The sequence below is a fragment of the Grammomys surdaster genome, unplaced genomic scaffold (genome assembly GCF_004785775.1).
Source record: "Grammomys surdaster isolate TR1022 unplaced genomic scaffold, NIH_TR_1.0 65, whole genome shotgun sequence".
Lineage (NCBI taxonomy): Eukaryota > Metazoa > Chordata > Mammalia > Rodentia > Muridae > Grammomys > Grammomys surdaster.
In genome coordinates, this window is record NW_021604567.1 from 21,471,700 (window position 1) to 21,494,912 (window position 23,213).

General features: G+C 36.6%; 1 protein-coding gene and 1 pseudogene across 2 annotated transcripts in view; both read right to left on the minus strand.

Annotated features, from left to right (window-relative positions):
* The window catches only part of Fgf14 (fibroblast growth factor 14), a 582,093-nt gene that overhangs the window by 479,271 nt on the left and 79,609 nt on the right, over positions 1–23,213 (minus strand). The window lies entirely within an intron of this gene.
* LOC114625376 lies at positions 13,737–13,880 on the minus strand (annotated as a pseudogene).

Below are 23,213 nucleotides of genomic sequence, written 5' to 3' on the forward strand. Positions count from 1 at the left end.
ATACCTAGTTCACTATCATCAACTACACAAACCAGGAAAAAAGATTATATCACCTCTCCAAAGAAAAAATAAAAATAAAAAAATAAGAATGTTGTTGTTAGCAACCCTTTTCACTAGAACCTACCCCCATGTTTATCTTCTTCCCAAACCTAGCAAACCTTTGCTAAAAGGACAAAGCTGCCAGATGTACTGTGTCGTTGAGTACCTGCTCTTTTTTGGACCTGTCTTCCTGACCCAGATTCTTGCTGCTGCTCTGATTCTAAAACCAGACCTACAATTTCCAGTATTGTTAACCCTATGTGTTGCCACCTCTGAATTTTACCTAATGGTTCTCTCATCAAGTCCAAACAAATCTTAAAGTATATTTTCAAAGTATCTCAAATTAGAATTCTACAGACTAGACTAAGAAGTAAAGGACTAGATGGTGATCAAACACCTTCCAGGAAAACTCCAGAGATTTTTGCTTCCAGTTATTCATGTTGTTTAGTATTTCTCTTCTCTATCAAATAAAATTGGCCTTAAAGTTGAAGCAAAACTACATAGGACACAATAGGAGCTGCCTTGTGCTCTTGGGTCATTCTCTCATATCATGAGACCATCAAATCATTCCTGTGAAGAAGTCCACTTAGCACAAGGAATTGAAGCATCATACACCATCCAGAACTGCCCTGATAAACAGGAGCAGCAGCTGTCCTTCATACAAGCAATCCAAAGAGGGCACTATACCTTCAGCTTCCACTGGAATTCCCAACTCAGGAAAGAGTAAGATCCAGATTGCCAGAATGAGATAAGCTGAGATACACATAGATTCTTTTTTCAAGTAGTTTTTATATTACTTATGACACTTAATTCAACACAACTATTATTAAATAATTGAATCCTGGGAAAAGAGGATTTTGTTTGAGTAATTCCCTCCATCATATTGACCTGTGGTCATGCCTGCCAAGCATTTTTTTTTTCTTGTTTGAAATAGGTCACTTTATTGGCACTGCAAAAATGTTCATTTTTGGACACCAGAATTGAAAGGTATAATCTACACATACTGGACTGCCTGTTGTACCTTCTATTCTTAATATAGACATATTTATGATTAATTTATTGCAGCAAATTTCATACAATTCAGGTACGATGTGACTTGTATTACTTTTTGGGCTTATAACAACAGATAAACTAGTTCTTCAGGCTCTCTGAGGCTTTGGATAATTACAATTGAAAAAGATCCATTCTTAGTGATATAAGAAATAAAAATCTAGATATAGAATGCATAAGAATAAATTTTTACCAAATACTAGTTCTAGCTTATCTCTGACACAGCTGCAGTGTTTTTAGTACCTTTTCATGCCTTTCCTTTTTGTTTTTTTTCTCATAATTTTTCTTTCACATGGCGTCCCAATAAAGCCCCTCTTCCTCCTCTTCTCCCAGTCCTGCCCTTACAAATCCCTCCTCGCATTACTCCCTCCTCTTCTCCTCAGAGACAGGGAAGCCCCCCTTGGGTAACACTCCACCCTGAGATATCAGGTCCCAGCAGGACTAAGCACCTTCTCTCCCACTGAGGCCAAATCAGGGAGTCCAGGCAGGGGAAGGGGATCCAATAACAGACAACAGAGTGTGAGACAACTCCCAACCCCGTTGTTAGGGGGCCTGCATGAAGACCAAGCTGTATATCTGATACACACAAATAAATGTGGGGAGGGGGGCTAAGTACAGCCCCTGAATGATCTTTGGTTAATTGTTCAGTCTCTGTGATCTCTGATGGGCCCAGATTAGTTGATTTTGTAGGCCTTCTTGTACTGTCCTTGACTCCTCTAGCATGCTCAATTCTGTCCCAAAACTCTTCCACAGACTTCCTGAGCTCCATCTAATGTTCAGCTATGAGTCTCTATATCTGTTTCCATCCACTGCTGGATGAAGCCTCCTAGGAGACAGTTATGCTAGGTTACTGTCTGCAAGCATAGCAAAGTATCATTAATAGTGTCAGGGGTAGGCTCTCTCCCATAAGATGAGTGTCATGTTAGCCTTTCAGTCTCTGCTCCATTTTTACCCTGTGCATCTTGTAGGCAGGACAAATTTTCGTTTGAAGGTTTTGTGGGTGATTTGATGTTCTCCTCATTCCACTGGAAGTCCTGCCTGGCTGCCAAGCATTTTCTTGGTTGATGATTGATGTGTGAGGGCCCAGCCTGCTGTGGGTATTGCCACATATGGGGAGGTGGTCCTGGGTTGTGGAAGACTATTGACTGAAGCAGAGGGGCACTTAAGTAAAGAGCATAGTTAAGAAGGCTTCCTTCATGGTCTCTGTTTCAGTTCATGCCTTTAGATTCCTACTTAAGTTTCTCTCCTGTCTTCCCTGATGTTGAACTTTAACCTATAAGCTAAATAGATATGTTCTACCACAGGTTGCTTCTGCCGTGGTGTTTAAATACAACAGAAAAGTAAACTAAACACTGTGTATGAACATTTCCTCCTATATTTGAAGCATATAACATACAAATAAAATTGATCATTCCCTTTGGTTTAACACTCTATCAGTGTTATTATTCTAGATCTGGTTAATATGGATACTTGTCTGCCAAGAGTAGAAAAGTGTTGACCTTGTCTATAACATTTCCTTCTCTTGAGACCCTTCTCTCATCTCAATATTGGAGCATTCTGTATTAAACATCTTTGAAATGTCTGAATTTTATTCTTTACCCACAGAAACTATTTAAAATGCTAAGAATTTGTTCTTCCTTGATGCCACTGAGTTTTATAGAAGTGACTGAGGCACCAACAGATAGCTAAACCAAGGCTCCTACAAAACCTATTACAAGGAAAATAAGTCTAAAAGATCATGAGCAAGGAGATCCTACAGCAAGGATAATCATGTAAAAATTTTCAACCCAGGGCCATCAAGATGACTTAAAAGTAAAGGCCCATCCCGCCAAGGCTGACAGCCTGAATCCAATCCGTAGTACCCACATGGTAGGAGGTTAGAACCAACTTCTGCAAGTTGCTCTGACCTATACCCAAATCCCATGGCACACAGACACCCATACTCACATAAATAAAAATCACTAGTTCTAGTTTACTTTCATTGCTATGATAAATATCATGACCAAAAACAACTTGGAGAAGAAAGGGTTTATTTCAAATTATACCTCCAGTTCATGGTCCATCATGGTGGAAGTAAATGCAGGAATGCAAGCAGGAGCAGAAGCAGGAAGCATGGATGAAAACTGTTACTGACCTGCTAATGTTTAGCTAGCTTTCTAGTAGGCCCAGGCTACTTGCCTATGGATGGTATTGTCTTAAGTGGATTGGGCTCTCTTACATCAATAAGCCATCAAGAAAATATCCCCAAAGAAATGACCACAGGTCAATATGATTGAACCTTTCTCAATCCCCATTGAATCTTTCTCAGATAACTCGGACTTTGTCAACTTGACAGCTTGCTGGGAAATACACATTAAAAATTTCAACATAGCATCTAAAATTGATTTGATATATAAATTTATATATAAATCAAATCAATAAGAACTGGTCATTTCATTAAGCTTATTATGTATGTGAGTTTCCTCATAAGCAGTTTTCTGACTCATTCTTACTTTCAGTAAAGGAAGCTGATGCATTTAAATAAGTTTGTGAAATAGCCAAGCTATGGGGAATAAAGGCTTCTGAAGACTTTTCAGAGTTCTGAACTCTGAAAAACATTACGAAACATGAAGTGCTGATTCTAACACAGTAACAACAATTTAAAATATAATGCTTATCACTTAACTGTGGGTTGCCTGGAGTATAAAGAGCTGTGTGCTTACACACAGCTTTTTACAGAAGCTGCAAAATGAAGGTTAGGATACAGCTGTGAAAGAAAACAGCTTCATCACAGAAACATTCACCTTAAGGTTGAAAACTTGGTGCTTATACTAGGATGCCACTGAAGGGAAGTCTATGCTATACTTTCTTATGTGATTATAAGTTTGCTCCAAGAAGCCAAATGAATAGAAATATGAATAGCCCTTCTATAAAGAGTTATACCACTCTCAGTTTATCCTTTTCTTTCCTGGCCAGCAGCATCCTCCAAGAGGTGGATTTAAATGAAGCAACTTAAGGACAGGGATGACAGTTCAGTCAATAGAGAGCTTGACTGGCAAGGCAAGCATAGTGTGAGGACTGTGGTTCATTCCCAGAACTCAGCTGAAATGCTATGTGTAGTAGCAGCAGCCTGAGATCACACAGCTAGGTAGAAAGAGACCTCAGTATTCCTGGAGCTTTTTGGCCATTCATCCCAATTGATGAGCTCCAGATCAGGGAGAGATCCTGACTCAAAGGAGGTGAATAGTGTTCTTGAGGGTGACACCCAAGGGTATTCTCTGGCTTCTAGTCACATGTGGACATACAACACATTCATATGTGCTTCCATTTGTGCACATGTACATACATACCAACTTTTTAAAAATCATAGGAAAAGTGATATAAGCCAAATAGGCCAGAGTGCCATTCTTAATCTTAATCAGAGTGTTCAAATCTTCAAGAAGAAAGACATGCTATGTGTCCAATATAGAAAGGTGCCTGAATGTTTTCAGCACTTGCTATGTTCTTGATGAGTCACACATTATGGAAAGTAGAGTTATAAATTCAAAGTGGAAGACAGAAGAACTGGAATAATATTTGGCTTCTATTTGGAAGCTCGGGGGAAACATTTAGAAGAAAAAAGTTAAACAATTTCAATGGCCTGTCCTGTCCTCAAATAAAGCACTTAGCATCCATCGCCTCCTGAGGGATGCACACTCATTTTGTCAAAGATGTGTTACTTTGATGCTTCCCTAGAAATTAGGCTGTAAACCCCCAGGGGAGTAACTGTGTCTATTTATGGCTCTGCCTTTGACCATACGTTATTTTGTCCTGTGTTTGACTGATAGATAACTATTGAATGACAGATTAGATGATGATGGAAATATTCATTTTCTAGACCATACATTACAACCAAAAACCTATCATGCTCATCTCCAGTCAAGCAATGTATTAGGCTCCAGGAATGTACAATTCTGGCTATAGAGGAGTATGTACTCAGCCGATTAACATGGCAATGTTCAGAAGAGAGAAGCTCAGGAAAAGAATAATACTCTGAAAAAAGTAAGAATAACTGAACAGGGTGCTATCTGAAAAGCTACCATTAAAAAATGATGACCTTTAATTTTGGTCATTAAGTAAATAGTCATCTGAAAGACTAGGTAAGAGAGAACCCAAAACTACAAATCCATATTTTGTATGAAATGAGACTGTACACCAGACATACTGCCAAAAAATTAATAGTAAGTGCTCAGGAGACCAAAGCTGAACAGAAAAAAGCCAAACATAAAAAGATGAATACAGGAACTGGAGATTTGGCTTAGTAGTTAAAAGCACTTACTGTTCTTCCACAGGACATGAGATTAAATACCAGCATAAATATCTTTCAACTGGACAGAGAAAACACCTTCTAGAATACGTACTATCTAATCTTCTGGGCCTTACTACCTCCTAGAGAGGCCTATTGCTTTTCTTCAGACATTAGCTCCAGACCCGTTAGTCTCAAATCTCTTGTGGAAATCTCAGTAAGTAGGCTTTTTTTCAGCCTGCTGGAGTTACTACTCTGAGCAGTGGGCAGGCAGCCTCACCCCCGCCATCACAGATACCTCAGTCTAGTCAAGAACAAAAGCCACACTTTGATCAGAATTGCCAATGAGTCTCATACTCCCTCCCCCAGCAAAAGCTGATGAAGAATAGAGTGTGGAGTGTGGATTGTAGTAGGCTTCCTACTTGGCCAAATTTAAAGCAGAATATGGCTCCAGAAAAACCATGGTGGGAAAGACAACCTTCTTCCACATGGCATCACTTGTGCCTCCAAATCTACTGAGCTGACAGGAGCATCTGTTTGCCTAGGTATCCAGGCCTGAGGTCAGGGCCAGAGCCTAACCGTTTGCTTAGGTGACCTCAAAGTATCTTACCTTTCTCATGGGAAGTAGAAACCAGAGCATAGCTCTGTACCCACAGGTAAATTCACATCTAGCCTCAGGAAGATTGTTCTGGCCACCATGTAGAATTTCATTTTTAGAAAGTCTAATTCAACAAAAGTTTTGTAGCAGGGAATTTTTGTGTATTTGTATACTAAAAAGATTTTTATAAAATTATACTGAAAACAAAACAACAAAAGACTTAAATACTATATAACACCTTAAAATGCTGCTATAATTACATCATTAATTTATAGATGAGTTCCACAAAAGAACAAGGAATAAAAGTAGTAATAAGAGCTATTCTTTCTTGAGAAGTTTCCATTTGCTATGCAAAATGTTCCACACAGCAATAATACCTGTTAATATTTCAAGCATATGTAAATTATGTTAACATCTGATAGGTACTCCCTATTTTTGGGTAAAGAGAGTCACTTAGTCTTCACCTTATAAGGCAACATCTGTTGTTAGTCCCATTTTAAAGATGAGGGTACTGAGACTGAAATGAAGAATGCCAAGATCTTATAGATAGAAATTACTTAACCCTATACTAGCAGACTCATGGACACAGGCATTTGTGGGGAGTATACAGCATTACAGGTACTGTGCCAAACACTTCTCACTTTCTAGCACACACATTAGCTTCAGTAGCACTCCATTTTCAAGATGAGCCTAGAGATGTTAGTGACTTGCTCAGAATCTCACAATGATTGCGTAGTATAGCTAAAGCTGGAGCTGACCTCATAAGAGATACTCACAGCTGTTGAGTGTGTTCTAAAGAAGATCAGGAAGGCTAGACTTCTTCTGCAATACACAGGTTCAAGTCTTAATCTTTAAAGGCATATTTCAGTCCAGCTAATCAAGTCATAATATTGGAGACTTTCTTCTCTGCCAGTGAGCAATTGAAACTCAGAATATGTGCAAAAAACCAATATCACCTACACTTTTTCAAATACAATCCTGATTACAAAACTAATTAAGGGTATATTAACCACCTACTGTGTGCAGACAAATATGCTGAACATTTACAAATATTGAATGTAACTTTCAAGAGAAAACAAAATAACTTCAGTTATCTATTGGATTGAAAAAAAAAAACAGAAAGATGACATCAGCAAGAAAGAATTAGACCAAAAGTGAGCAGATCCACCCTGTAGCACCTGCTCATCCTGAGTGACCTGAAGAAATCTCTTCATAGATTGGTGTCTATTTTCTTATTTGTAAAACAAAAAGATTAGGCTACAAAATATCAAGTATCTTCCTAGTACTCATTTGTACATTGCTGTTCAACAAATTCTGTCAATCTACCTTTGCACCAGGAAGATGTTAGCTTCGGACAGTGTGGTAGACAGATATTAACAGAATTGGTGTGAGGTCAGGTATAAGGGGTAGTACCAGGTGCCAAAAATGGCAAACATCCAAACCCCAGAGATAATTATTTAGATAGATAGATAGATAGATAGATAGATAGATAGATAGATAGATGATAGATAGATGATAGATAGATGATAGAGGATAAGTAAACAATACATTCATATAGATTTTGATAAGTCACATATATATTTCTTATATATATATAAATAAAAGCAAACGCTAAAAAAAGATGGAGCACTCCAAAATATCAACAAAAGAGTAGTGAGTTTTCCAAGACCTGAATTAAAATGGAACACCAGAAATAGTAATCTTGCTAAATAAGTAAAGGTAGATGTACTTGATACTCAGTTGATGTGATTTAAATAGTAAATATGCACCCACACAAATACATGCATGCGTATGATATGCACACATGCTTTGCACAGCTATGACCCAGGGCTTCCATTCTTTCAAATGTAGCATTGGGCCTGTCAACCTGGCCCTATTACACAAGCTTGCTGCACTGCAGCAAACTCACCAAGCACACAGCAAGCCTGGAAACCTTTGCAAGCTTGTAACAGCTCCAAGCGTGAGAATGACCTGGAACTCTTCCAAACCCCAATGCTGTTATTAGTTAAATTTTGACTTAACAGGTGGAAATGGGAAATGGAGTGTCCGCCTGCATTAGGTAATCCTAGGAAGGCAGATCCACAGCCTACACTGCAATAACAAGGAACACGGGATTCTGCCTAGATTCTACTAAAAACAAAATCAAACAAACAAAAACAACAGCAAGAAAGTTGCCTTTTGTTTTTTGTTAGTGATGTCTTTTACACAAAAGGACCATAAAGTCTGGTGACAAAGCACAGGATCAGGAGGGGAAAAAACTCAATATTGAACTGCAGAAATCAGGCAAACACTGCAATGTACATGAAAAGGTGGATTGAAATTAGTGTTATTAAGTACAGGACTACATCAAAGATAGCAGCTACAATTTCATCTGTGAACAGACTTATGCTAATGAAAATTCACCAGAATATAGTAAATCTCTTCCTAGCAGGCATATCCTGGAGATCTTTTTCTTTCCTCTCCTTCACCGTATGAGATGATAGTGACTGCTCTGATCTTTCTCCTGCCTTTGGATGAGTCTTTAGATCTCCATTATTCTTGGATCAGTTATATTTGCATCTAAAAAAATTCCAATAAAAACCACTGCTGAGGCCTCCATGGCATTTTATATGTCAGTCAAGTACACACTTCTCACAAGGTATACAATTTTCTCACTATCCTCAAACACCTCTCAGTGATACTGGTCTGTCACTTCAACAATTTAGGCCTGTTTTCTCACTATATAAATAAGAGAGATTCCTTACTTCTTAGATCTGGGGTCCTATGACCAGTTTTCTTTAGAATGTCATGGCTTTAAACTGGAAAAACTTTGGGAGGGCTTTAATCTTAAGAGGAGTCCAGAGTAAATTGAGGACACAAATACAATCTTTTTCTACCTTTCTGCATTCTCAATTTTCTTTATTTAAATTACGACTATTGAAAGTTAAAAATTCTGACAGAATCTACAAATGTGTAAAATGGAAATAACCTTGAGGAGCAAGCAGTTGGAGCTGATAAATATTAAAAGAGAGAAAATTTGTTCTTTTAAATTAAAACAGTCTTTCTCTCCAATAGTGTTCGTTGGCAAATGGGGCTGAAAAGACATCTTTCTGAGTTAGAAAATGAGAAAAACAAGAAATAAAGATTCTATATAATATGTGAGTATGTGTATATATGTATGTATTATAAATAAACCTTCTTTAATATACAAGATAATAAACCTTAAAGACTTGAAAAAGAAAGCCTGATATTCACGAAATCTGGTGTCAATAATCTCAGGAGTGAATTAATAATTTGGAGTCAACTCCCAGGCCAGATTGTTCCCCCTTGGAGGCAGAAAGGAACTGCCAGGGTCTCATCTTTAGGAGCTGGAGCTGCACCTGGAGTATGACCTAATTCCAGCCTGTGTCCCTCCATGATGTCAGCACTACTTCTGTTTGACTTCTGTTTAAATTTATACATACATATTTACACACACACACACACACACATACACACACACACACACACACACACACACACACACAAAGACGTGGCCAGCTATTTAACTAGGCTATTTTTCTGCACTCTTATTCATTGTTCTATTCACTAGGTTCTATGTGACCCAAGAAGAGGAGATGTTTCTGCAGGGTGGGAGAAAGGATCCCTATGAATTCACAGTCTTCAGAAAGTGTGGGATGTTCTTTTCTAAGAAGGTCATGAGCAGATCACACTGCTTTAGGAGTTTCTTGTGTCCTGGTTTCTGGACTCTAGAGAATTGAGCTGTATGATCTACAAGGTTCTCTTATTTGAAGAATGCTGGAAAAAACAATTTTCCTAGGTAAACCCTTTAAAGCAAAAGTGGGTTTGTCAATGATTCTCAGAAGAAGGAATTGTACAATTGTGCCTTAGTATAAGCAACAATGCCTTTGCTTACAATTGTCACTCATCCCCAAAGCTGAGTCTGCCGAATTTTAGTTACCTCATGTATTTGGGATAGGTTGGGACTGTGGAAAAACACCACACTACAGCCAAGCACTATAGATCTTGTCTGTAATCTCAGCATTCAGGAGTCTCAAACAGGTTGACTGCTATGGGTTCAAGATCAGTCTGAGCTTACACCCATAACCAGTGTCAAAACAAAAACAAAACAAAAGTTTCCAGACAAGCATGGAAAAAGAACAATGGTCCCAGATGTCCTTTCACACTACCAATAATTGAAACTAGAGCAACATGACGGAGTAGGGACAAGTAAATTAGCAGAAAGCTTAAAAGTTAATATGGAATGTAAAGTCCAAAAAATAAAATAAAATAAACTTTGTTGATTTTTACAATGAAAATAGTATGATATCATCCTGAATCAAGCTACTATAATATTTTCAAATTTCTGTGATAAAAGGTAAAAGCAAAACAAACTATCAACTTCCCTGGGTATTTCTTGTAAATATAAAAGGCATGCCACATTTACCAAATAAAAATAGCAATATAGGCACTAACAATTTCTTACAAACATTGGGGTAAGCCTTACAGAAATGAATCTTTGGGTGATACTTGGGCCTCATTTGTCTCTAACTATTTGTGTGATTTAGTTTATACAATGTACTTTTAATTCTTATAGGTCAATGAAGTTTGCATGCAATAACCAATCAACCTGAGCTGCTGTTTGGTCTTTGTACATAAATTATGTACTCAGATTTTTAGCTTTCCATCCACTAAATAAAGAACATCATTATCTCTTTGAGGTGGTCTGTGAAAAGCTATGTAACCATTACTGTCCCATCTTTTGTAGTCTGGAGTTTCTATCATATCAAGATCAATGTATAGAAGACTCGACAAAGAGCAGTAAAATTGCTAGCTAATTTGAATGAAAGCAAAAATGAGTGTGTAAAATTGGAAAGAACTCATATCAAAAACCCATTCTGACCAATATTCAGGACTTATTTCCAAAGGGTTTCATCTGCATAATCTCCACTATCCTAACCACAAACTTCAGGGGCGCATTATATTTATCATTGTTTTATCAATGGATTAATACAGTGGTTATTCAAAGTATTTCTCTCAAAAAAAAAGGATAAGTTGGATTGGCACTCAAACCAGTGGTTTAAAATATTTGTATTCTGCTACAGATACAACTCAGTGGTAGGATTTTTGCCTAGAAAGCATGAGGTCCTACGTTCAATGCCTCCACATAAAATCAAACAAAAAAAACTTAGGCTTTCTATGTAATATTATTAATCAAATCTACCAGAAATTGTATTTCTCATGATAACCTACTAATGGCAACATGCACTCTCAATCTAGCTATTAACAAATAACTTCTGGGTATCCTAAATAGATAAATATACTCAATGCCAATTCTGGGTAAACACAATATAATAATTGTACTGTTCTTTGAGAGACATATATTTGGAAAATTCCTAAGTTAGAGACTCCAGTTGATAACTTTGTATCATCAACTACATCCTCAAAACATATAGAATACCAAGAAGCTAAGTCTTTACATCCTAGCTTTGATTCTGGTCTGAATATACTTTTCCATTTCCTCTCAGTGAAGAGATATCCTGATGTTGACACAGGACTCTGTAAAAATCAAAATAGAGTAAAGAGAAAATGCAGTGTGAATAAAGGAAAGGGAGTCCTCCCCCTCAGCCAGACTTGTAGGCCAGCCTGCTCTTCCTGAGCTCCAGCCAGAGAAATCTAGTCCAAAGACAGCAGAACCTCTTTAGGATCTTGAGAGACTAATAGTTCTCTAAGAAGAAATTAAATAAGGTTCAAGTCCATCTTATTCCAAAATGAATTAACTCCTACCTCTGAACAGGGTCATAAACATCAATATTACTACACAATTTAAAACAAATCCTGATACTGGAAGATCTCATAGATCTCATAGATAGGGGATATAGAAATAGTATTTTAGTTGTAGACTAAAGTTCTTCATAAATAACTACAGAAGCGGAGAAACTGCCTGTGTATTAGAAGGTACTATTTCCACTTCACCTCAAAAGCTAAAGAGTGGATTGCTGATAAATATCATTGGATCTGGTAGAAAGACACTCTAACCATGGAAAACATATGAGAAAGTGTGCCACCACTTATGAAAGAACTTAACAATCATAAGAATGTTAGTGTAGAAACTACAATTAAAGACCCAACCCCAAAAATAACAGCTTCAGAGTTTTCCCAAAAATATACCAGCTGGGCAGAAAACACTAAAACACTTCAATATTTACAAAAAAAAAAAACAAAACCAAAAACAAAACTTCATGACCCCTCAAATGTCACCCCAACCCTTCCTAAATGGCTCACAAACTAATACATTTTCTAAAATTTCCAGACCTGTTTTTCTTCACTGAAATAGAAACTGCATCAGTTATATATCTCCAATCTGGCAGTGTAAGACCAGAAGCCATAGGCAACATACAGACTTCCACTCAAAGAAATATATGCAAGCACTCAGAGGCCATGCAAGCCATCTTCATGAAATATCATCTGATAAGAATTGACTTGTTTTCTGAAAGGTCAATCAAAAAAGAGTATTAGAGATAGAAATTCCCTTCTATAGCTTGTACCTTAATAGAAAATCTATACTGAATCAAAGTCATTTACAAACTAAAGCCATTGAAAGAGTGTTTGGACACTGCTGAGAGAACAATATTTCTCTCTCCAACGACCTAAGACATGCATTATATATACCAATCAAGTAGCAGGTATCATGTCTCGACCTCTTACCTGCAGAATATTTCCTCAATCATGTTGAATACATCTTCATAACTAAAGGTGCCATTTTCATGACTTTACAGAACAAAGAACTTCACCAAACCCAGAATAGGTGAACATTTACATTTGCCAGTCACTATACCTATATCTGTCAGTTCATAAGAAACTATTCCTACCCTCAGAGAGCTAACAATCTTGTTTTAGAATCACCACTGTAATTTGCAAGGTAAATATTCATGAAAAACACTCAGATAATACTTGGTAAATAAACAGATAAATGAATAAACAAACAAACAAACAAATAAATACAGGCACTCTTTTTCCAAAGTTTTTATGCAGGTTATGCAGTGCCTTTACTCCATCTTTTGGCTTTTAGAGGATTAATTAATTACATCAAGGAAACTACTCTCAGGTTCCTACATTGAAAATGATGCATATTAATGGTTATACACATCTAAAATTTAGAATCAGTGGTAAGAAAAATGAATTAAAATATATGCATGTGCAAGTGTGGCTGAGAATAAACATTTGGGTCTTTCATTTGTCTTTAGTTAAACTACAAGGCATTATGTCACACTGTGATGTTTTCATAGAAAGTGTGTTTTAGTATCTGAAAAAAATTGTGTTGTATGTACTGATTCAAGAATTTATTAGTAGAGGCTTTGAAAGCATGAAGTTGGTGAAGTCTACCAGAAATTTTAAATGGAGATTCAATTAAATATAGTTTTTACTAACCTCACTATCTTTTGGTATTAAAACTATATATGTAAAAATATACCATATATGCATTATATATTGCATTATTATATATGTGATCATAAAATAAATATCTTAAAATACATATATAAACAAACATGTAGATGTACACATACATAGGTTTGTATCTGCTTGTGTGCTTTTGCTGCCTATGCTTGTGTTGTGTAAATACTGTATTTGCACACATATACATATGCACATGTGCCTCTCCTAATAAACAACAAAGGGAATATAAGATCTTCTATCCCTCCTTTGACGAAGATACTTCAAAATATTCACAGACTTCTGTGAATCAGTCATTTACATATACAAAAGGCCACTTTGCATCCTAGTCCAGACTGAGCAGAAATTACTAAAACTATCCCCCAATTTTAAGAGTCAAGAAGCAGTATAAAAGATAACATTGTAGACACATTGGTGACTACTTACAGAAAGAAAGAATGCTGTTTTACTTTTGGTATTCTACACTTGATCTTAGCCAAAAGGCCAAGAAGCGATTACTTTTGGTATTCTAAATAAACTATAATTATCAGCAGTATATAAAAATGGTTTCAGAACTCAATCTATAAACAATGGGATGAAAGACAGGTTCAAAAAAGATAATAGGAGGAGGAAGAAGAAGGTGGGAAAGAAAGGGACATGGTCAACTAACTATACACACACATGAAATGATAATAATAAACCCATTACTTTGTATAATTAGTATATACCATTAATATTAATATTACTTATAAGAATACATATGGTTTGTAAAATTGTTTCTCAGTTAAATATATGTAGGATTGTATGAACTATGTAATGAAGTAAAAATGAATTTCTTACGTAAAAAAAAAAAGAGTCAAGAAGCAGAATATCATCAGACTCTAACTGTAAGCAAAGCCTCTGACTCTTGGCTGTATTTTTTTAATGTTTGACTTGAGTAGACAGCATGTACTTTATAACTGTGATCCCTTTGTCCCTAAATGTCTGGGACTTACCACAGTCAAACTGATGCATCATCACACCAGATAAGGAGCATCAATAGATCTGCTTTATTAAAGTTTATCAAAGTATTTGAAAATAGATTTTAAAACTACATTGTGATTCCTCTTGAAATAGTTGTGGAATCTTCAGCATATCACAGAACTACAGTTGGAAATGCCTTCCCCAAATACACCTCTAAAGTATATTAGTTTGGGACTTGTGTCCCTTAGGGAGAACCCAAGCCTGAATTAAACTAGTTATGATCTCAAATGCAGAAAGGCAGAGAGTCTAACACAGATTTATTCCCTTTTTAATTCCCTTTTCTTAACTTTCAAGCAATTATTCCCTTCTACATTTCCCAGGATAGTATAGAAAAAAAACTTTTGTGTATTACAGTACACTCATTCCTTCATACAACAGCAGTATGAAAAAGCAGAAACTAGGAGATAACTATTTGACTACATATTAACTACCATACATTCCATAGCTGTACTTTTCCAAGAAAAAAAACAAGCTTTCAGCCAGTATGTCAAATTAGGGAAAGAACACCATCTGAAAGGCAAAGATTTAGCCCAGAAGACCCCCTAAAGTCCCATTTAATCCCACAAGAGTACTATATATAAAAATTAGCATAAGTTTTGTGCTTGTAGAAAAAATTACTTTAATATTTTAAGTTTTTTAATTTTCTGTACATGAGTGTGTGCCTGTATGAATGTATGTGCACCACATATATGGAGTACCCACAGAGGCCAGAAAAGGGCATCAGAGCTCCTGCAACTAAAGTTACTAAAAATTGTAAGCCATCATAGGGTTTCCTCTGTAGAAGGAACAAGTAGTTTTAACTGCTGAACTGTCTTCACAGCCTCTGCTCTTGATTCTTAAACATCTGATACTTTGGCCACATTCAAATATTGTTTTCATGACATACTATTTATTAAAAGTAATTTGACAATTATTGAGCATGTCGAAAAACAATCTTACCAATTATAACAAAACTTTCTAATTTTCAGATAATACATTTTCAACAAGTGAAACCAGCTCCAGTGTTAGCTTGCTGACCCTACTATTACCAATGATATCACAACAGGTTTTCTAGCATGATAAAAAGTTAGCAAGGATCAAACATGCACAAGGGGCATCTTTTACATACAAAGACCATGCATCTCTCAAGTTCTCCATGAATTAAACACTTTAAAACATTAACAGCCAAGTATAGTGATAATAATGTTAACACGCAAAGGCAGCACCCCAAGTTCAAGGCAAGCTAAATCTACATTGTGAGTTCCAAGCCATACTAGGGGAGCCACTGCTTCAAAGACACTATATATACATATATATGTATATAGAGAGATAGTACACATTTTTAATAGAAACTATGTACACATATGTGTATACATATACGTATACATATACGTATACGTATACATATATATATGTATATATATGTATATATATATATATATATATATAGAGAGAGAGAGAGAGAGATAAAGTGAAAGAGACAACAGCAGAAAATATGCTTACAAGTTACTTTAAATTTCTTTGAACTATTTGTGCATATGAAATATTTTAAATGTTGGCATGTGAGTTTTCAACCATGTTGTTAGATTTCTTGAATTCTGTTCAAATGTTTGGAATGGAACTCATGGAAAAACAATTTTTTTTATTTAATTTAGTATATGTTTGCAGTGAAAGAGAACAAATCTAGGACCATAGTCATGCTAGATAGGTAAGCATTAAGCTATATTTTCAGAACCAGAAATTTTTCATTTTAAATTATCTTGTTAAAGATTCATTCAATGCTTGTGTGCATGTACATGCATGTACATGTGTATGACCATGTATATGGATACCATGAGGCCAAAAGAGGGCATCAGATTCTCTGGAGCTGGAGTTACAAGTAATTGTAAGCTACCCAATATGGGTATTGAGACCAACTCAAATTCCTTGAAAGAACAGTAATTACTGTGTCATCTCTCCAGTCTTTAAATTACTTTTTTGGCTTTTTTAGACTTTTTGGGTCATTTTACTTCATGTGCATGAATTTTGCCTGTATGTATGTATGTATGTATGTATGTACATCATGGGTGTTCCTAGCATCTATGGAGGTCAAAAGAAAGCATCATATTCCCAAAAACTGGAGTTACAGATGGTTGTGAGCCACCATGTGGTTTCTGAAAACCAAACTTGAATCTCTACAAAAGCAACAAGCTACATTTTTTTGAAAGCTGGCCATATATATTCTGAGGCTCTTGAAAGACAATAATAAAAATAATGAAATCCTTCCTCAGAGAAATCACTATGCTTACATACCATCTTCCAAGATAATAGAGATGAAGAAGCTCCTGTGTGTGAAGCCTGAATGTATTATCACATAGCTGTCCATTATATGGCTGAATTGCATTGTGTGTGGTCATTTCCTATTCATAAGTTCACGCTATGCAATTATTCACTTTTGAAGTTTGAAATTTGTGCTATACAGAAAGTTCTTTACTGATTATTTAACTACACTAACACCACTATGTCAAAATTTCAGTAAGCCATGGAATTTCACAAAGCAGTTCATTACTTTGTGACTGATGCAAGGGTGAATAGGTCTAATGAGACTCTTAAAATCTTCCTATAAGTAAAATATTTGAGTATATCACTGCAGCATCCACTCAGCAAGTTATAGTCAGTTGTTTTTTGCTTTATACCTGTGTTTCATAACATGGAAATAGTTACTACAAAAACATCTTCAAATAAAATAGAATAAGATCCATATATATGTACTATGAACCAATTAACACATTTCTTTCTCATTCATATACACCTAAGAAGAACTTGAGAGTGTCTCCTTTTTCCTAGTTATACATTTCTCCCAGTTATTTCACCTTTTCTTCACAGCTTTGAGACTATCTAAGCCACCTTTGGGTTTTTTCCACATGCTTTCCATAGAACCACACCCTTCATGTACTTGTGAGGTTTGAGGCAACACAAGAACATTGCATATTGCATTCCGCCTATAAAAGACCTATACTCCTGTTCTTTCTTGGGGACAGACCAGGCTTTTACCAAACATGTCTGATCAATGTTCTGCTTGGCCTTCTGCCTAGTGCTTGATTTCCTTTCTCACTCTCATATTTCCTGGGAAGCAGCTGGTCTTCAAATTCCCGTTTGATCAAGTAGAGCCCTTTGCTTGGTTCCTGCCAATAAATTGTCTTATTAACTTTTTCTCAACCTAGATAAATTCTCCATTTCCACAATCAACCCTCCTGTAACACTTATAGGACTAAAAAGCTTGGCCACACAAAGGTCTGATGATATAATAAGACCTGGCCCTCACTGTGGGTGCTTGGAAATCACTCTACTTTTTCCTCAAATGTTTCTCTAATACTTTACCATTTGTCCTACAGAGAAATTGTTTATAGCACATGGTGTTTTCAGTAAATGGAGGTAGATGAAGCTGTGTTAATCTGAGGCTTCCTGGATAAGGATGATAAGATCAACTTTTCATCTCTCATGTAAGCATCTGATATCCAGAGTTAGTGAAGGATTCGACCACTGGAAGTAGCCAAAATGCAGTTTGGGTTCTATGCACAAAGAGCTACCTGGATACTAGGTAAGCTGTGAGAAAAAGCACATCTAACCCTGACCCTTGGAGTTTCTCACCTCATCCACATTCAGTACCCAGATGTGTCTCATTTTGATAGAGCTTTTATAACAGAGGATTATGAACTGGTAGTTGTAAACACAGAAACATCATCTCTGCTCATCATACGTAGCCAGAAGCTCAAGATCAATGTGTCAACAAAATTGATCCTTTTTGAAGGTTAAAAGAGAGAATTTGATCTATGTCTTTCCTACCTCTTGATTAATGTTAACAATCTGTGATATTCCTGATTTGTAGAAGCATCTTCCAGTTCCGTTTTCATATATGTGCAGAGTTTTCCTTGTGTGTCTATTTCCAAATACCGTCTCTGTGTAAGGATGTAGTCACACTGAAAAATTAATGGTCTATCCTACTCCAGCATGACTTCATCTTAAGTAATTATATTATATCTTTAGCAACCTGATTTCTACATAAAGTCATCTTGTGAATTATTGGGGCTTATGATTTCAATACATGAATTTTGAAGGGAAGTCATTGAGTTTACAATACCACTGATGAATCTACAGTTATCTGAGAAGGCCTGGAATACAGTAGCTGATACTTAATCTATATCTTAATGAGGACTAGATTATCAACCAAATAGTACACATGGAGGGATCACTCTGGCCACATATGTGGCAGAGAATGGCCTTATTGGACATCAGTGGGAGAAGGGACCTGAGGGGTTTGATGCCCCAGTGTAGGAGAATGCCAGAGCTGGAAGATGGGAGTGGGTGGATGAGTAAGGGAGCATCCTCATAGATGCAGGGGGAGGGGAGATGGGATAGAGTGGGTTCCAGAGGGGAGACTTGGAAAGGGGATAACATTTGAAATGCAAATAAAGAAAATATCTAATAAAAGGAAAAAATAAATGAATACATTGATGAGTAATGTTTCTGAAGAAGTAATTTTTGAGGGGTGATGTGATTTTTATGGAACAATATATGAAAGAGAATTTGATGCAGCAGACAGTGCCCTGAGATTTCTTGAAAGATTCAAATCCTCTTTGCTGTCTGATTATAGCAGTAAACTTTGAATTTGACATTGAAATTCTATAAATAGCATGTAATCTTATCCTTCAAAATGTCACATGTACTTTTTAAAAAGATTTTAGTGTCATATTAAGAGTCCCTGAGTAATTCAATTTATAGGAAAGGAAGTCTAAAGAGAATTAACTATATTATAATTAACTACATATTCAAATGGCAGAGTAAATTTAACTACAAAATAACATTGGCACACAGTTAACAATAAATAAACAATAAATCACAGTTGGCAAAGGTTGGAAATCACACTTTTAGACTGAGGGATAAACCTCCTGCCTGGATCAATGCTCGGACACATCAGGAATCTCACAAAGGACCTGGGAATATAAGATCTGAGAATAGTATCCTACAAGCACTGAGGCTCCTTGGTGCCAGAGCTTGAGATATCATTCAGCCTCTTGGACTCAACCTTTCTCATGAAAAGCAAAGTCATAACACAATAGGGAAGCTCTGAGGTGAACACAGTCAGAGAAAAGGACACTGGCAACTACATGGACCATGTAATAAGAAAAATATAAGTTTTACTGTCACTGTTGCAAGGCAAACATGGTTGTGATGGGCTTTCATTGCTTCTTAAACACAAAAATATCAACCAACCAGACCCCCACAGAGTTCCCAGGGACTAAACCACCTACCAAAGGGTACCCAAGGAGGGTCTCATGCCTCCAGCCACATATGTAGCAGAGGATGGCATTGTCAGACATCAATGGGAGGAGAGGCCTTTGGTCCTGTGAAGTCTCAATGCCCCAGTGTAGGGAAATTCAAGGGCATGGAGGTTAAGAGTGGGTGAGTGGGTGGGGGAACACCCTCATAGAAGCAGGAGAGGGGGGGATGGGATGGGGGTTGAGGAGGGAACTTGGAACAGGGACAATATTTGAAATGTAAATAAAAATATCGAATAAAATAAAAAATAAAGAATAAAACTTAAGCAAGGCAAGAAAATTCTAGATGTGCACTGAAAGCATGATGCTGTCCTTTCCTCAGTTCTAAAATACTTAGTTTTATAAGCTTATGTTTCAGGATCCCTGTATATTTTCTGGAGACACTTGGTGTACTAGCTAGGAATAGTGATTGCATTTAGAATATATATATATATATATATATATATATAGAGAGAGAGAGAGAGAGAGAGAGAGAGAGAGAGAGAGAAGTAAATAGAGATGTTAATAGCTATGTGAACACATATGTGTATGAGGGTGCATGTATAGACTAATTAAAACTATTTTGTTGATGACTTCAATTGCCATTGAAATATAGCTTTGAAGACCGTGAAGCATATTATTGAAGCTGTCTTTGAGAGCACCTGACAAAATGTACATACAAACACACTTCTATATGGCTTCCACTAATAAATGCATACATATGTCTGTATCTATGTATGTTTGTTTGTGTGTGCTTTCAAAGCAGCTGCAGAGACCACATAAATTTATAAGTTAACTAGAAGTCCTTAGTTTGAATTCCTTTCCTGCAACTAATAAAAATGAAAGAAATGGTATTTGCTAACCAAAATATGAAGATAAAAATGAAAGCTAATATGTGAGAGTACCTTATAAACTATAGAGAAATAATGTGACATCCATGAAAAAAGGTAGTATTACATGGCACCTGTGCTTGTCTATATGGAGACATGACTGTTTCCTGCTGACCCTGCAGACATCTTGGGTGCCTTCCTAGCACCACCAGGTAGTCAGTACTGCTCTAGACTCGACTTGTAATTTCTTTTCACATGATCATAGTCATCCTACAACAAAACAATGATGAGGGCAAGTACCTCTTCAGTGCCCAGATTTAGTCTTTCCCTGCCATTTCCTCTTTAGTGGAGACTCATCCTCTCACACAGTGTTAAGAAAAGGATCTGGGTTGCTTGATCTCAAGTGGAGGTTGGAGACAGAGAAAAGGTGATATCCCTCTCAGGAGTGTGTGAACTTTGAAAGAAAATCAGCAAGAAAAATCCTGGGAACATGAGGAAAGTCCTTTTCCAAGCCTCTTCTTTTCATTACCATGCCTCACAACTATGTCACTATGTTCTCTTCAGTAAAATTAAAAATGAAATGTGTGGTACTAAAATCCAGAAACACTGGACACAAAGGGGTGATCCTTTTTATTGTGAGCACCTAGAAGAGAGAGAATTCACTTTTATTCCCCTTCCTCTTCCTTTCTTATTTTCCTTCCTCTTTGCCCTCATGGGGCACTCTCACTCAGCTTTAGGTGACTTAGACTCCCTATGTATTACTATCATCACACTTTAGACAGCCTTTAAAAAATAGGGTTCATCTACCAGAGAAATGCTAATAAAATTCAGTGCATTTTACACACACACACACACACACACACACACACACACACACACATGCACGTACCCACGCACCACATGAAAGTACAAAGAGGACATTGGGAAGAGTTTCAGAAGGAGGAGGAAGGGGATGAGAGAAAAACAAAAGCTGAAACTACTGAAATTAATTATATAAATTATGCATTCTAAGATTCCCCTCTGCTCAGCAAAGGAAAAAGGCCTTTTCCACCTGTTCTTCTCACATGATTGTAGTTTCGATCACCTATGGAAGCTGTATCTTGATTTACATCAACCATTCGGCAAAGGAATCAGTGGCTATCAATAAAGGTGTTGCAATTGCTCACATGTTGAACTCATTCTTTTATACTCTGAGAAATAAGCAAGTTAGACAAGCCTTGAGTGATTCCTTCAAAAAAACTGGTAAGATCTCAATGAAGAAAGAGAATGTTCAAATATAGAAATAAAATATTAATTAAGCATAAAAAATTATATAAATGTACATGTAGTGGTTTGTAAATACTTGGCCCAGGGAGTGGCACTATTAAAGAGTGTGGCCTGTTGGAGTAGATATGGCCTTGTTGGAGTAGGTGTGTCACTGTGGGTGTGGGCTTTAAGACCCTCATCCTAGCCGCCTGGAAGCCAGTATTCTGCTAGCAGCCTTCAGATGAAGATGTAGAACTCTAAAGTTCCTCCTACACCATTCCTGCCTGGATGCTGCCATGTTCCTGCCTTGATGATAATGGACTAAACCTCTGAACTTGTAAGTTAGCCCCAATTAAATGTTCTTCTTTATAAGAGTTGCCTTGGTCCTGGTGTCTGGTCACAGCAGTAAAACCCTAACTAAGATAGTGTGGAACTGTCAATAATTTTTTAAAAGAATAAAAGTCATTATAACCTAGGTACTTGGTACAGCTCAAACTTAGAGAAATGCATGCTACTCAAAAACTGCTGGAGTGTCTGATTCCTTGTAGGGTAGATGCAAAGCCTAGTGCAGAAATTTTTAAGTCAAAAAGCAAAACTACAGTCTCTTCTTAACTGACAAATAGCCATTCTCCCTTGGACAAGCCCTTTGATTGTGGCAGATCATGGTGTTTCTTCAATAATATTTTGATTTTAAATCTATACCCCTAGATCCTTGTCTCTATCATTTAGATGGTTAAGCAGACTAGGGCTGGGGGGGGGGGTAACTAAGTAAAGTGTGTGTATAAATGCAAAGATAGAAAGAGAGATAGAAGAGACAGAAAAAGAAAGCTTAAATTCATGATTATAATCTCCACAAATCAGATAAGGGAGACAATATCAGGATTTACTGGTTTTAATTGTTTTGATGTATCAGATAACTTCACATATAAAATTATATTTAATTTTCAATTTCAAAGTATCAGTATTAACATATTTATTTAATAATGTAATCACAACAAATATAAAATTTTAATGAACTTCAGCATTTCTCAAGTACATTATAAACTTAAATTTTTATTTAACTGATGATTCTTAAAATACCAGTTAGTAAGACTTTTTGATTAATTCTTCTAATCTGACTTCTATACATTGAGTGTATACTTGGCCATACACAGAGTGTGAGTGAAGGCAACTGAACATTTAGGGAAACAGACAAAATGTGCTTACATTTCACTAATTTTAATTAGACCTTAATGTACTTTCTAAATTTTGGTTGAGCATGCATGAAAACATAACATAGTTAAATTCTATGTCTGGTTTACAAACAGCAGCATAAAATTCATAATTATCTCCAGGTTTTCACTAGCTTGTGATTACGTAACTAGAAAAGAACCATGATGATTCGCTAGATTAGAATCTCTCTCTCTCTCTCTCTCTCTCTCTCTCTCTCTCTCTCTCTCTCTCTCTCTCCCTCCCTCCCTCCCTCCCTCCCTCCC